The sequence below is a fragment of the Peromyscus eremicus genome, unplaced genomic scaffold (assembly GCF_949786415.1).
Source record: "Peromyscus eremicus unplaced genomic scaffold, PerEre_H2_v1 PerEre#2#unplaced_250, whole genome shotgun sequence".
Lineage (NCBI taxonomy): Eukaryota > Metazoa > Chordata > Mammalia > Rodentia > Cricetidae > Peromyscus > Peromyscus eremicus.
This window is the reverse complement of record NW_026734486.1, coordinates 255,912-270,187: the sequence shown is the minus strand read 5'-3', so window position 1 is coordinate 270,187 and position 14,276 is coordinate 255,912.

Genomic DNA, 14,276 nt, shown 5'->3' with positions numbered 1-14,276 from the left:
TTATCCATTCCTCTCTTGATAGACATCTAAACTTGACCCGTCCGGTGGGCCAGGTTATTGGGTGAGACCCGAGGAGGCACCTCCTGAAAGATCAATGGGGGCGAGAGAGAAAGGAGACCAGGCGCATAAAGAAAGACAGAGTCAGTCTGAGTTGCGTTGAGGTCTCCTTTATTGACTGGGTGTTGAGGCTTATAAGCAGGGCTTCAGGCAGGGAGGGGGAGCAGGGGAAGCAGGGAGAGAAGAATGGAAAATTCCTAAGGGAGGGGTCAGGGCGAGGTTGCTTTGATCCCAGGCCCCTGCAGCTGGCCAATTAGCACAGGCTCCAGAAAGTTTATCTAGTCATATATCCTGTGGTTAGGCCAGGAACCTCCTGTCAAAGCTTGACAAAGTTCAGGACACAGCTGTCCGGATTTGGTCCCCAACATAAACTGTTTCCAATATCTGGCTATTATGAAGAGAGCAGCAATGAATATTGATGTGCTAGTATTTATGTAGAAAGAGGGAGAGTCCTGTGTGTATATGTCTGCGAGTGCTAGAGCTGTATCTTGAAGTATATCTATTTTCAGCCTTGAGAAACCTCCACACTGATTTCAATAGTGTCTGGACTAGTTTGCACTCCCACCAGCAATGAAGAAGTGTTCTTCTTTCCCCACATCCTCACCAGCATGTGCTGTCATTTCTTTCATTGATCTTGGCCATTCTGGATGGGCCATTCTACTCAAAGAAGTTTCCATTTTCATTTCCCTGGTGGTCAAGGATGTTTTAAGTGTTTCTCAGCCATTTGTATTTTATCATTTGAAAGCTCTTTGTTTAGTTATATGCCCCATTTTTGTTGTTGTTGTTGTTGTTTTGAGACAGGATTTCTCTGTGTAACAGCCCTAGATGTCCTGGAACTAGCTCTGTAGACCAGGCTGGCCTCAAACTCAGAGATCTGCCTGCCTCTGCCTCTCGAGTTGTTGGGATGAAAGGTATGCGCCACCGTCTCCTGGCTTATATGCCCTCTTTTTTTTTTTTTTTTTTTTTTTTGGTTTTTCGAGACAGGGTTTCTCTATGTAGCTTTGCGCCTTTCCTGGAATTCACTTGGTAGCCCAGGCTGGCCTCGAACTCACAGAGATCTGCCTGGCTCTGCCTCCTGAGTGCTGGGATTAAACGCGTGCGCCACCACTGCCCGGCTTATGGCCTCTTTTTAAATTAGGTTGTTTTGTTTGCTGTTCAGTTTATCTTTAGGTCTTTATATATAACTAGGTACTACTAACCTTATGTCAGAAGAATAATTCCCATGGGAAAAGGAACTGACTCTGGGAGCCTCTCAAGTGTGTCTGGCTCCATGTGGTCTTGTTCCTGGGGCCAGTCCTGGGTGGAGGGGTGTCTATAAGTGTGGAGTGAGAGGTGAAAAAACTGGCTCTGGGTATCTCTGCCTAAAGTTGGAACTCTGAACAGACCCAGAAAAGCAGAGTTATGTGGACTAAATGCATTAGTGATTAACTCTGAGTCGCCAATAATGCATCAGTGCCACTTTAAGGAAAGAGATAAAGCAACTTCTCCTTAGAGTCATTTAACCAAGAGAAGTCTAAATTTAAATTATTTATCTCGTGCTCCGTGTGTCTTCATCTTCCTCACAAAGGGCCTCTCATTCTACAATTATTAAACTGCACAGAAAGTATCACAAAGAGAAGGAATGGGGTGCTTTGCAGAAATCTCCAACAGAGTTTTACAAGGGATTAAGTCACTGGTGCCAACTGAACCAGAATATAACACTTTTTTATCATCCATCATTCAGAAAAGTTACATTCAACCTTCCTGGTGGATTTTAAAAGGTTGCTTTTAAACTCTGTATTTACTGTTTTTGGCAAATGATACACATGCATTATCTGGGTCAAGAGCATAGAAGAGTGCATAACTTAAGATTGTAGCTACACAGTAGCATAGGATGGAAAAGCTGATTGAATGGAAAATCCAAGGCAAGTGAGGTCCATCATTGCACTATTATCTTAAAGGCTGGTTAAACAGGCTGAGTAGACAGTAGGGTAGCAATGTTAAGTGACTGCATACTCATCTTCATCTTCATATCTACATTGTATCACCACACACCATGGGAGGTGTGGGTGGTGTAGAAGCAGGGAAAGTAGGGTGATAGAGATTTTAAATCTAATCTGCTAGCTCTATCTTTCTATCAGGGACTCTAAACCATCAATATGCAAAAGAATTGTACAAATTCTTGTCATTCTGTTGATTTTGACATTCAAGCAGAAACACCAATGCACAGAAAATAAAAAATAAAATAAGTTTAAAAAAGAAAGAAGGGACTGGAGAGATAGCTCAGAGGTTAAGAGCACCGACTGCTCTTCCAGAGGTCCTGAGCCAGCCCAGCAGAGCCAGGACCCAAAGCTTCTCCCTTGCACATGTGGTGCAGAGCCTAGGCTGTTGTTCACAAAGTTGACACATTTTATTACTGAATTGCACTTTCAGCTTCACAAAAACTATTTCAAAGAGCTGGAACAAGTGTAGGGTGAAGGGGGCGGGGAGGGACATGTGCCTCTCAGAAGCTGGATCCCCAGCGAGCTTCCTCAGGCAAGGGGCACAGAGAAAGGAGCAGGCTACCAGTCTATAGGAATCAGCTTTCCATGCACATGCATAGCAAGCCTGCAGTTCCTCACACATAAACACAGACACAGTTACGAAAAATACTATATCATCTTCACAAGAAATTTTAAAAGTCTCACATATGTACAGCAAAGAGTCTTGGGTATCCAGAGCTAGGCTGGGACCACCAGAGATGACACAGACCAAGGTTGGGTCAGATGAAAGGAAGGCCTGAAGGACTACCTGGCCAGGCCACTCTGACCTTGGCAGCCCAGCCACCCAGACTAGGGACAGGAAGATCACAAAGACTGGGTTAATCCAGAGTCTATTTAATGAGCAAAGGAATTTCTTTGGGGGTTAACTCACAACCATGGGAGATTTATCGTAGGGTTCTGGGAAAATTGAACTATGTCCCACGCTGATCTGCCTAGTCCAAGATCTCAACACCCAAAACCATGAGGTAGTGAAGAGAGAGCCTGTAGAGCATCCTAGATCTTAAGTGTCCCCCAGCAGCCATGCCCTAGGGGCATGCACCTCAAGGTCATAGGCAGACTTAACAGTTACATGTGACCTCACTAGGGGCGATGCTTCAGGGCATGGTTCAAACAACCATCCACTACAACTGGGTGGCACGGGTCTATGCAGGCCTCCTCACCATGTGGACCAGTCTCTCCTTCCTGCCCTTCTATCACCAGGCAACTACTTTAAACTAATTCAGCTAGTACACAGTTACAGGACACAGCCATGAATGGGGAGAATTGCCTAATATGCAGTGTAATGACTACTGTAAACCCTCAAGGGAAGAATATAAAATACATTTCATGTGATGATTAAGTAATCTTATGTACATTTGTAAGATTCTTACAATAAGAACTAGTAATTAATTTTTCAACCTTTTTACAACATCTAAGATGTTTAAAAAAAACCACAAGGCTACTACTTCTGCAACCCATAAAATTCTATAATAAAACGTGATTTAAAAATAAAAGACCATTTGAGTGGCACCATCTCAAAGCATCTTCTCATGATTTTGTTTCTGGTTGACATCTTTATGTATCTAAAATGTTAAAACTCTTATTTCTCTAGCATAGTGTAAGTAAGAGTACATCAGAAAGGCCTGTTCTCAGCCAGCACCCCTGCTCTCTGTACAAACTGGGACAAGCTACACAACTGCTGTAACCCCAAGAGCTGCATCTGTAAGACCGGAATTCTGCAGACTTGACACAAATATTTAAATAGATCAGACAGGCCTAACAATTAGCAAACAATCAATAAATGAAAGCTATCGTTACTTCTCTCTTTTTTTTCTGATTTTGGAGACAGGGTTTCTCTGTGTAGCCCTGGCTGTCTTTGAACTCACTCTCTAGACCAGGCTGGCCTTGAACTCACAGAGTTCCATGTGCCTCTTCCTCTTGAATGCTACAATTAAAGGTATTGTAAGGAACACATGTAAGGCCTAGGGTGAACAACCCTGGTCAGGAGTGATAAGCAATAGAATGATGTAAGTAAACCACAAATGGAGTAGTGATAAGCTATAGACTATGTGTGAAAGTAGGGATAAGACTAGAAACCTAGCCAGGAAAGAATATAAAAGATGAAGCCTCAGACCCGACCAACAGAGCTCGTCAGGCCCTCGCGTGAGACGACTCTCCTCTGCCAGAGAAGTGAGATCCTGTGCCCAGTGCAGACGTGGCTGACCTGAGGAAGGCTGACCCAAGATCCAGAGGAACAGAAGTGGCGAGTCCGGACCTGTATATCCAGAGAGGTACTCCTGCTTCCATTTGGAAGACAGGATGAATACTGCTTGTAATCTTACTGTGTGAATAAATGAGTGTTATACCAAGTCTGAATCAAGAGTGATTATTCCTCCCCCATAACTGGGGTATGTGCTCGCTACAGTTGGCGTAGTCAGCAGGATTTTGGGCTTAAGGCCTCCTTGACCACTGAGCACTGAGGAATGTAAAATAAGTAATACAAAGGAATTGGCTATTACTCTGGTGGAGTAACAAATTACAGGAAACCAAATAAACTAGCAAGCGACCTCAAAGCCGCTCTGAGAAATCAACTCCTCGAAGTCAACTCTGAGGACCTAAAGAAAATCTGAAGGTCCAAGGAGGAAGAACTGGTAGGAGAGAGAGTATCAGAAGCAGACGGGAAACACCACCCTCCCTAAGGGTGCGGAGTACCGAAAGAATACCGGACACCTTGATGCCAACCCAGACTCCTGGGGAAGAGCGGAAGGTGCTGAGAAAGAGCTAAATGAGGCGCTGGCTGGCCAAAAGGATAGAAAGGATTGCGGATTTAAAATTTGAAAAATTGATAAATGATTCCTTAAATCAGTCTAAACGAATTAGTGACTGGGAGTGGTACCGTAGGAAAAAATTAATTAAATTTTTGTACGGCTTGGTATACCACTTACAATGAATAGATTAATTAAGAAATTTAGGAAGACTTACATCTCCCCGGTGACAGGTAGAGAATATCAAGATGAGGTTGAAGAACAGTGGGGGAAAGTAGCCTCCAAGGTTAAAAATAAGGCCGGCATGAAATCAGTAAATGTGACTAACACATTAACAAATCCGGATGTGGTAGAACAAGAATTAGAGGGATGTAGCAAGGCACAAACTACCGCACTGCTTATGAAAACGGTGCAGGATATTGATAAGGACAGATTAATGGGCAAAAGGCTAGCCTTAAACATAGTGAGGAAGGAACAGGAGCGTAGCGCTACTCCTGGATGGAACGGATGTAACACCGTACCATCATTTCCTGTCTCTACCCAAAGTAAGAGAACTCCTATTAGAAGTACTATATCAGCTCTGAACCCCTTCAGCACTGGAGGAGGTAGTAATCATCCCAAATTTGAAATGGGAACGAAGTTTGAGGAAATCAGGCCATATACTCCTCAGGAGATCTCAGAATTACGGAAAGATTATGCCCAAAATGGACAGAAAGATGCAGAATATATGTGCCGACTGTGGGAAAAGGGAGCTGACACAGTCATGTTAACTGATCTAGAAATGAGAAAGATCAGAAACATAGTAGAGAACCCCTCAGTATCGGAAGCTCTAGAGCATGTAATTGAGACATCAAAAGGCGATACACATCCACTATTAGATTGGATTACTGCAGCTTGGAGATTTGCATTTCCAACACTAGACCTCACTCAATTTGAATCAGCAGCACAGTGGACAACATACGCACAAGCCATAAAACAATGTAGAAAATTAGGTATATTATATTTCATATACAACCAGGTACCCACACCTCAAGCTGCACCTTTTACACCACAATTTAAAAAGATCATTATTAAAGGAGCTCCAGCACACCTTAAAATGAGCCTAGCTGGACCCCTGCAAGCATGTCAAACCATCTCAGATGCCATGGAATTCTTTAAATCTTACAGGGAAATGGACATAGACAAGGTAGTATCATTTAATGTTAATAAGAAACAGGACAAGAAGAAAGTTACACCACGGTTTTCAAACATAAGACCATTTGGAAAACCGACTCAAATGCCCATAAGACAGAATGCAAATAAACCATGGAATCCGATTAGAAGGTTGACAGGAAGGAAAAATATCCCATGGAGAGAGACACAGAGCAACCCATGGAGACAGACATATCAACCAAAACTTTTTTTAGGCAATCGAAATTTCAAACCAAATTTCAGACCAAAATTTTTCAATCAGAACAACTACAGGCCCCCAAGAGCAGGACCCCCCAGACGCTACATACCAAGATGGACCGGATCAACCCGGCTGGTAGACCATTCGTAGCTATACCTATAATAACTAACAAAGGGCCGAGAATAGTAAAATGGCTAATAGATACAGGTTCTGAAATTAGTATAATAACGGAATTTACAGAACATTTTAAAACTGACAAAAGGGTTATAATACAGGGAATAGCAGCAGAAACAGAAGTACCAGTAATAAAATTAAGACTCAAATTATATAATAAGGAATATGAGATTGAAGCAGCTAGTTTCAATGCACCCTGTAATATCCTAGGCATTAAAGAAATAAGAAAATTATTCCCAGACTTTCTAAATAATAAGAGAATAGCTAAGGTCAGATGTAATCTAGCAGAAGTAAAAATACAACCTATTAAATTACCACACACACCCCCGACCTTCACGGCACAATACCCTATCAAAGGAGGTATTAAGGAAATAACAGAGACTATACAAACTTTGCTAAAAGAAGGCATTATAGAGAAATCTCAATCATTTAATTATAACAGCCCGGTATGGCCGGTGTTGAAACCTAATGGCAAATGGAGATTTACAGTTGACTTCAGGAGAATAAATGAAAAAACACCCAAACTTCCAGGACAACTTCCCGATGTGGAAGACATCTTTCTTAGAATTAAAAATTCAGCTCCAAAGGCAATGGCAACTATAGACTTAAGTGATATGATCTTTGGAATCCCATTACACCCAACATCTAGGGAACTTACTACATTTACATGGCAAGGACAGCAATATCAATTCTTGAGACTCCCTCAAGGGTATTTGAACAGTCCTATTATTGCAGACAACACCTTAACAACTACATTAAAGAACTTCGAACCAGAATCAGAATGTAACATATATACCTATGTAGATGATATAATGATAGTAGGACAAGCCACTGAAAAAGTACAAAGTACATTAGAGAAACTAATTCAACATTTAAGAAATGAAGGATGGACTATAAACCTAGAAAAAGTAAATAAAGCAGGAACAGAAGTAAAATTCTTAGGGGTACATTGGACTACAGAAGGACCAACAATACCCGAAACAGTAATAGATAAATTAAAACAAATTAAGCGACCCCAGAATAAAACTGAGGTACAACATCTAATTGGCCTATTTGCATATTGGAGGCAACATATCCCATACCTACAGATCATATTACAGCCTTTATATAAAATAACAAAAAAAGCACAGGATTTTGAATGGGACCAAAACTGTGAAAATGCCATTAAACTGGTACTGGAATATATAAACCAGTACAGCCACCTATATTATATACAGCCCGGTGACCACGTATTTGTGGACATCTTGTATACGCAGGGCTATGGTAATTGGAATATATTTTCAAGAAATAAAGACAGGGAAACACCAATAGGCTTCTACTGCAAGAAATTCCCATGGTCAGAGAACAAATATTCGCTGTTCGAAAGAACCATATGGACAGCCTACGAGGCATTCAGGACAATCCACTCACTGCTCAAAGAGAACCATGTGACTCTCCGGTCACATATACCCATTTTGGACTGGGTAAAGGCACCAGGAGAGGCATGGGCTGGACTACCCATGGAAGGAAAGGTACTTCAATGGAAATGGTACCTTCAGGAGTTCCTTCGATCAACACCTCTGTCAGCAAAGGGGTCGGTACCAGCGGTATCGGAGTCAATACTTCAGTCCGACAGGCCCATGACTCCAGAGGGATACATTTTCCCAACCTCAACCCCTCCCCAGAAACAGGTACCAATGGGCCATTGGGGGACTAGAGAGTATGATCCCTCCCTGGTTAATGCCTGGTTCACTGATGGATCAGCAACTACGGTGAACAACAAAGTGAGATGGAAAGCAGCCGCCTATAGACCTGGGGATGGAATGGTCATTACAGACCAGGGCACTGATAAATCAGCCCAACATGCAGAAGTTATAGCCGCACTATTGGCGATAAGACAAACCATAAAGGACAATTATAAACAAATATATTTATACACCGATTCATGGTGTGTGGCAAATGGCATAGCAGTATGGTCAGGTAAATGGAGAAATAATGGATGGAAAATTAATGGTAAAGACATATGGTCAAAGGCAGCATGGCAGGAATTGGATGCAGCAAGCAGACTAATCAAAATCATAGTATACCATGTAGATGCACATACCAAGAAAGAGGATGAGACAAGTAAAAACAATGAAGTAGTAGACAAACTAGCTTCAGCATTAAGTATAAAATTAAAAGGTGCATGGAAGGCAAACATTGATCCAGAAACAGGAAAAGGTAAAATACAGAGAAAATGGATACAGGTAAGACCATCAACTAAGGACATACCTATAAGTACAGAAGAGATACTGAAAATCCATGAGCAGTTAGGACACATAGGTACACATGCACTAAAAAGTTGGTTCGATAAAAGAAATCTTAAGATAACATGGCAGACAATAAGGAAAGCAATCAATAGTTGCAACAATTGCCCAAAGGCTATGACAAGATTAACACACAATTACCAAGGGATAATAGGACACTGAATGGATTTTAATAGAATCCTACAAATAGACTTCATAGGACCGTTAAACAACTTTAAGGGAAAATATTGCTGTACCCTAGCAGACATAACGACAGGCCTCGGGATGGCCCGAGAAAGCACACACCCAGACCAAAACACAACGATACTTACAGTCTGGGGATGGTGTGCAGCATATGGAACACCAGATATAATACAATCAGACCAAGGAACTCATTTCACAGGAGCCAAAACACAAAGAATGGCTAGAAACTTAAACATTCAATGGGACTTCCATAGAGCCTATACACCAACAGCAGCCGGAGCAATAGAAAGATGGAACGGAATGATTAAAAAACAGCTAGAGATGCATAAGGGAATGCCACTGTCATTAGCAATAAAAATAGCAACTTATGAATTGAATACCAGACCCAGAATAAATAGGAAGTCACCAATAGAAGAAGCTATACAAAAACAACATACAATAGATTATCCTACAGTTATAGATAGAGAAGTAATAAGGAATCCTAATTGCCTTTACAGGAACCGGAAGAATAACAAATTATCCCCAGCAGAAATAATAGCACCAGGAACAGGAAACAACGTGTGGATAACTCAAGGTAAAAAGGACTTGAAATTAGCCAGGCTGGAGGATATAGCATAAATGTGTGTCAGGGAGGTGATATTTATAAGGACAACCCTCCTGACGATTTGGCTAATAGCTATTGCAGTATACATAGTACTGCCAATCTTAGAATTTGTTTTTCCCTTCTGTAACATCATTTACCAAAGAAGCTACTCATACAACATAGTCAACAATACCAATCCTGGATACGCTTCTGCAGCATCCAGAGCAGCCAACTTCATGGTATGCTGGATACACTATCTGCACAGGAGGCAATAAGAATAGCAAAGGTGATGTACACACTAAAGGCAAGCAAGCTATACGCTATTGGGGCCTCTGTGTGCTCATTTTTCTGTCTCAGGTTAGCAGATGCAATGGCAATAACAGCATACCAATGCCAGCCCTATTGGACAGTACACCCACAACAAACAGACCCACCACCACACCACATGTTATACAAGTGGGCACTAGGAAACAGAATACCATTGCTACTCCAACAATTTATGATCTAGAAGGCAAATTACCACTATATTGGTCAGCAGAGAGAAGATTTACACATTATATAGAAAAAACACATAGTTTTTGGCAAAAATATGCAGCATGTTTAACATATGCCTGGTATAAGGGTTGTGATCAATATAGAATGGCACTTAGCATATACCATCCAAACAAAGAATATATGTTAGAATCAGGGGATGATGTTAACACCAACATACATGAACAGAACCCATTAAAATGCCATTACAATGAATTATGGACCAAAATTACCAATCACGCAGCCATATACAACATGTATTGGACAAAGAATTCACATATCAGAACAAACACATTAAGGGTAAACTCACACTATAGGACCAATACAATGGGAATAGAAACAGAACCAGAATTTGACTGTGAACTAGGCATGAATAGCTCCTTTGTGAGACAATATTTCACACCAGTAATAGCACAACAAATGGAGGAGATAGGTATGCTGTATAATAAGATATCAGAAAGGTGGGAAGAACAAGTATATAATTACAATGATGATTATTATGATGGTGATTACCCTACTAGTACACATTCAACGACACCTAAAGTAACTACAACACCTATAAACCCATGCAACCCTATGAATTGGACAGTATGCAATGATGGTGAGATGGTAAAACCATGGCCAGTAGTATCTGGAATAATACCATTACCCAAACCCTGGGGAAATAGATGTCCCAATAACTTATGGAGATACATTAAAAAACATAAGCTAGATGTACCAGGACAAAATAGTACTAACTGGTTATGCGTAGCAGACTATCCCAATTTACCATTCTATGGTAACTTCTCTGTATTATATAGCACAGATAATCCGTCAGTAAAAGGAAAGGAATGGAAATGGGATGACTGGACAAAAATACTGCAATTAGGAGTAGAACATTGGAGATTCCCAATCATACTTACAGATATTATACAACAACCTTGGGCTTCAATGAGACACACAATGAAACCTAAATATGATTGCAACACAGACACCACAACACACATCTGCATACTTACAGTAAATTCCACATTACACAGGGAAAAACACTCTTTTGCATATGCATGTATCAACATGTCCGAAGCAAACACAAACATTAGACAAAACAACAATACGAAAACCATAGTGGACCTACATGTAGGACCTTTATTTACTGGAAGAACATCAAGGTCAGTACAAGATTTAATAGCAATCACAGATACAATAGGCCAGGAGATACCATGGCTAGGAATTTTTGCGGACAGTACTGCAAATATAACAGCTACTAAACAGGTCCAGGCAATAATGAGATTTAATGATGACCAACAGTCATATCCAACATATTTTACGCAAGCAAGCAATCTTGGACTTTTTAACCTAACCTTAGCAAAATCACTAACACGAGGTGCCACAAGCCTGAGAAACAAATTACCATGCTTTACCGAAACAAATAATACAGCGGTATGGACTAACTGTACCACAAATAAAGCAACCACAATAATAAATTTGAATATATATGGTAAAATTACCATAATAAACAAACATATGTCATTAGCAAAATTTGACAGCACACCAATATTAACCATAGGTATGATACATGAACCAAAACATAAAATACATAACATGCTAGGTGGCAGTAAGATATCAATTTGCTGGTTTCACGAATCTAAAGACTTACTGGACATGCCCATACCCTGGGAAGTCAGTGCCAATGTTACTACAGATGAAGTAGCAGCAAAAAATATTTTCATATTTAATAGGGCAATTGAACAAAGGGCATACAATTTCACAGGTATAAGGGAGGTAGAATATATCCCACCATATGTACAAATGGCAAAGGCTATGAGAATCAATAAGGTTATGGATCCAGATGACCTAGTGGTACATTATAAAAATGGGATAACTAGATCAGGGAGTTTTTGGCAAACTTTGGATTATGAAATGGATAGAGTAATTGAATTACAGCACCATAATCTTCCATATTATTTCTACATGTTAATGCCAAATCCACAATATAAAGAATGGAATAAGGCTGAATGGGTAGCACACAAACCTAGAGGATCAATGAAATCACATACACAATATTGGGATAAAATATATTATCTCCCGATATCAAGAAATAAGGATTTTCTCAGCGAACATTCCAACACACCATTAATTATATTTAGAGGAAATATGACCAGACCAAATAAAGAAAATATTGGATTATATACAGCTCATTTCCCAAAAGGATACCTAATACCTAATAATAACCCTAACCAGAAGGAACCCCAACAGTAGTCAAGGCACCAGCTATTATACCAGACCTAAAAAGTCCAGCTAAATTAGTTTTATACCCTAGGATTAGAAAAATTGAAATTACAATAGACTTGACAGCACTGAAACCACCTATAGAATATTGTAGTGATGTGAATTTTAGATTCGATTTAGACTACTCATCACCGACAAGAGTAGGAAGAAAACCACTACAAGCAATGGCAGTAGCAGCCTTTATGGCAGGAGCAATTTTAGGTGGAATAATGGGTGGAGGAGTATCAGCAGCAATGATAGAACCAATAAAGGCAGAAATATACCACATACAAGAAGTAAATAAGAAAACAGCAGAAGCTTTAGCAGCTATATCAAATTCTATAGATGGCATGCATACACTAATACAAACTATGCAAGGCGAGATAAAAATGTCACAAGACCTTTATAAGGAGCAGTTCTCCTATCAAGCAAAACTTATTAATACTAACCATAACATGATGATGTGTCAAATGTATCGAACTCAAGTCAGTAATATGAATAATGAATTAAATAGTTTATTTAGCACAGGGTTAGGGAGAAGAACAAGAGAATATCAAAGTATACTAAACCCTGAATATGAAAGCTCATGTACAGATGGATTATGCAATATACATTTAGTACAGATCTTCTTACAAAATTCATTTTCAGCATATCATTCCAAGGCGATACCACAGCTATATACTGAAAGAACAGGAGTATCAGAATGGAACCACCAATACTTAGTACCCATAGACCATTACTTATGGACCAATATGAATGACACACCAGTGTACATACCATTAGAAGACTCCATATCATTAGGAGCAAATACATACATTTATCCACATCTACCAGAAAGCACACTTGAAACTAGTCAATTAGCAGTAACTACTATCACACAGTCACTAGAAGATACAGGAGATTACACTTTCTTGATATGTGCTAAATATTTACCTACTTTAGTTAGCTGCATAAATCTTAATGAAACCACAATGAATGATGATATCACAGAATCAGGATGCTATATGGTACACAACTGTAGCATCCTACAAATGAATTTCACTAATTATGATGGTAAAAACATAACCAAACAAAGAGTGACCACATTAACACTAGAAGAAAAACATTATTTTGATGGCTCACACTTATTTAATGACCCAACAGAATTAGAACATCACCAAACATTTGTAAAACAAGCAATGGAGTTACAACACATTGCAGATTTCAATCAGAAACAACTAGAATCCATACATAACAAAATTAAAGAACAAGATGCAGCCATACATACATCACAAGCACAAACACACAATCTAGTGAATCTGTTAAGAACAAATACATACATACACAAGGACTGGGCAAAACAGATGCAGAAATGCAGCTTTTGGGATTATTTAGGCAGATTAGTCAGATTAGATATAATATGTACACCAATTTACACATGGTGGCACTGGATAAAGTTAGCAACCTTTTGGTTTTTAGTAATTTTAGGGATAAGTATTGCTTTATGTTTGTCTGAAAAAATCAAATGCTTGATAATAACTCCATGCTTAAGATGTCTTACAGGAATCAAGTAACAGGAAACCCACTTTGGAATCCGTCAGGCAGACGCTTCGATTTACTTAGCAAAAATGGAATGAGTAATTTACTATATACCACATACCAAAAATATATGGAACCATTGTCTGATATTTTCTATAGAATAGGTATATTATCTATGGCAGGAACAATACAGGGATGCAAATACTGCACCCATAAATATGCAATGTTCTACCTATCAGAACCAGGTGAGGTAGACAACCTCCCAATGCTCTTGATGCACTTAACGTTCCACTTGACAATAGAAAGAGGTATACATGATATGAGATTAATTGGAGATGGATACATGAGATATTATGGAACCATGCAATCTAGTATATATAGGGTGAATGGAATGTATAAAATACACAGAAATAACATGGATGCAGCCCTACATATAAGCGCCGCTTTAGCTGCAGCATATGTGGGCCGCGGTAATCACAGACTATATGAAACATATAGAACATGGCTAAAACATAACCCTGATGAAGCAATAATAAGCATTGA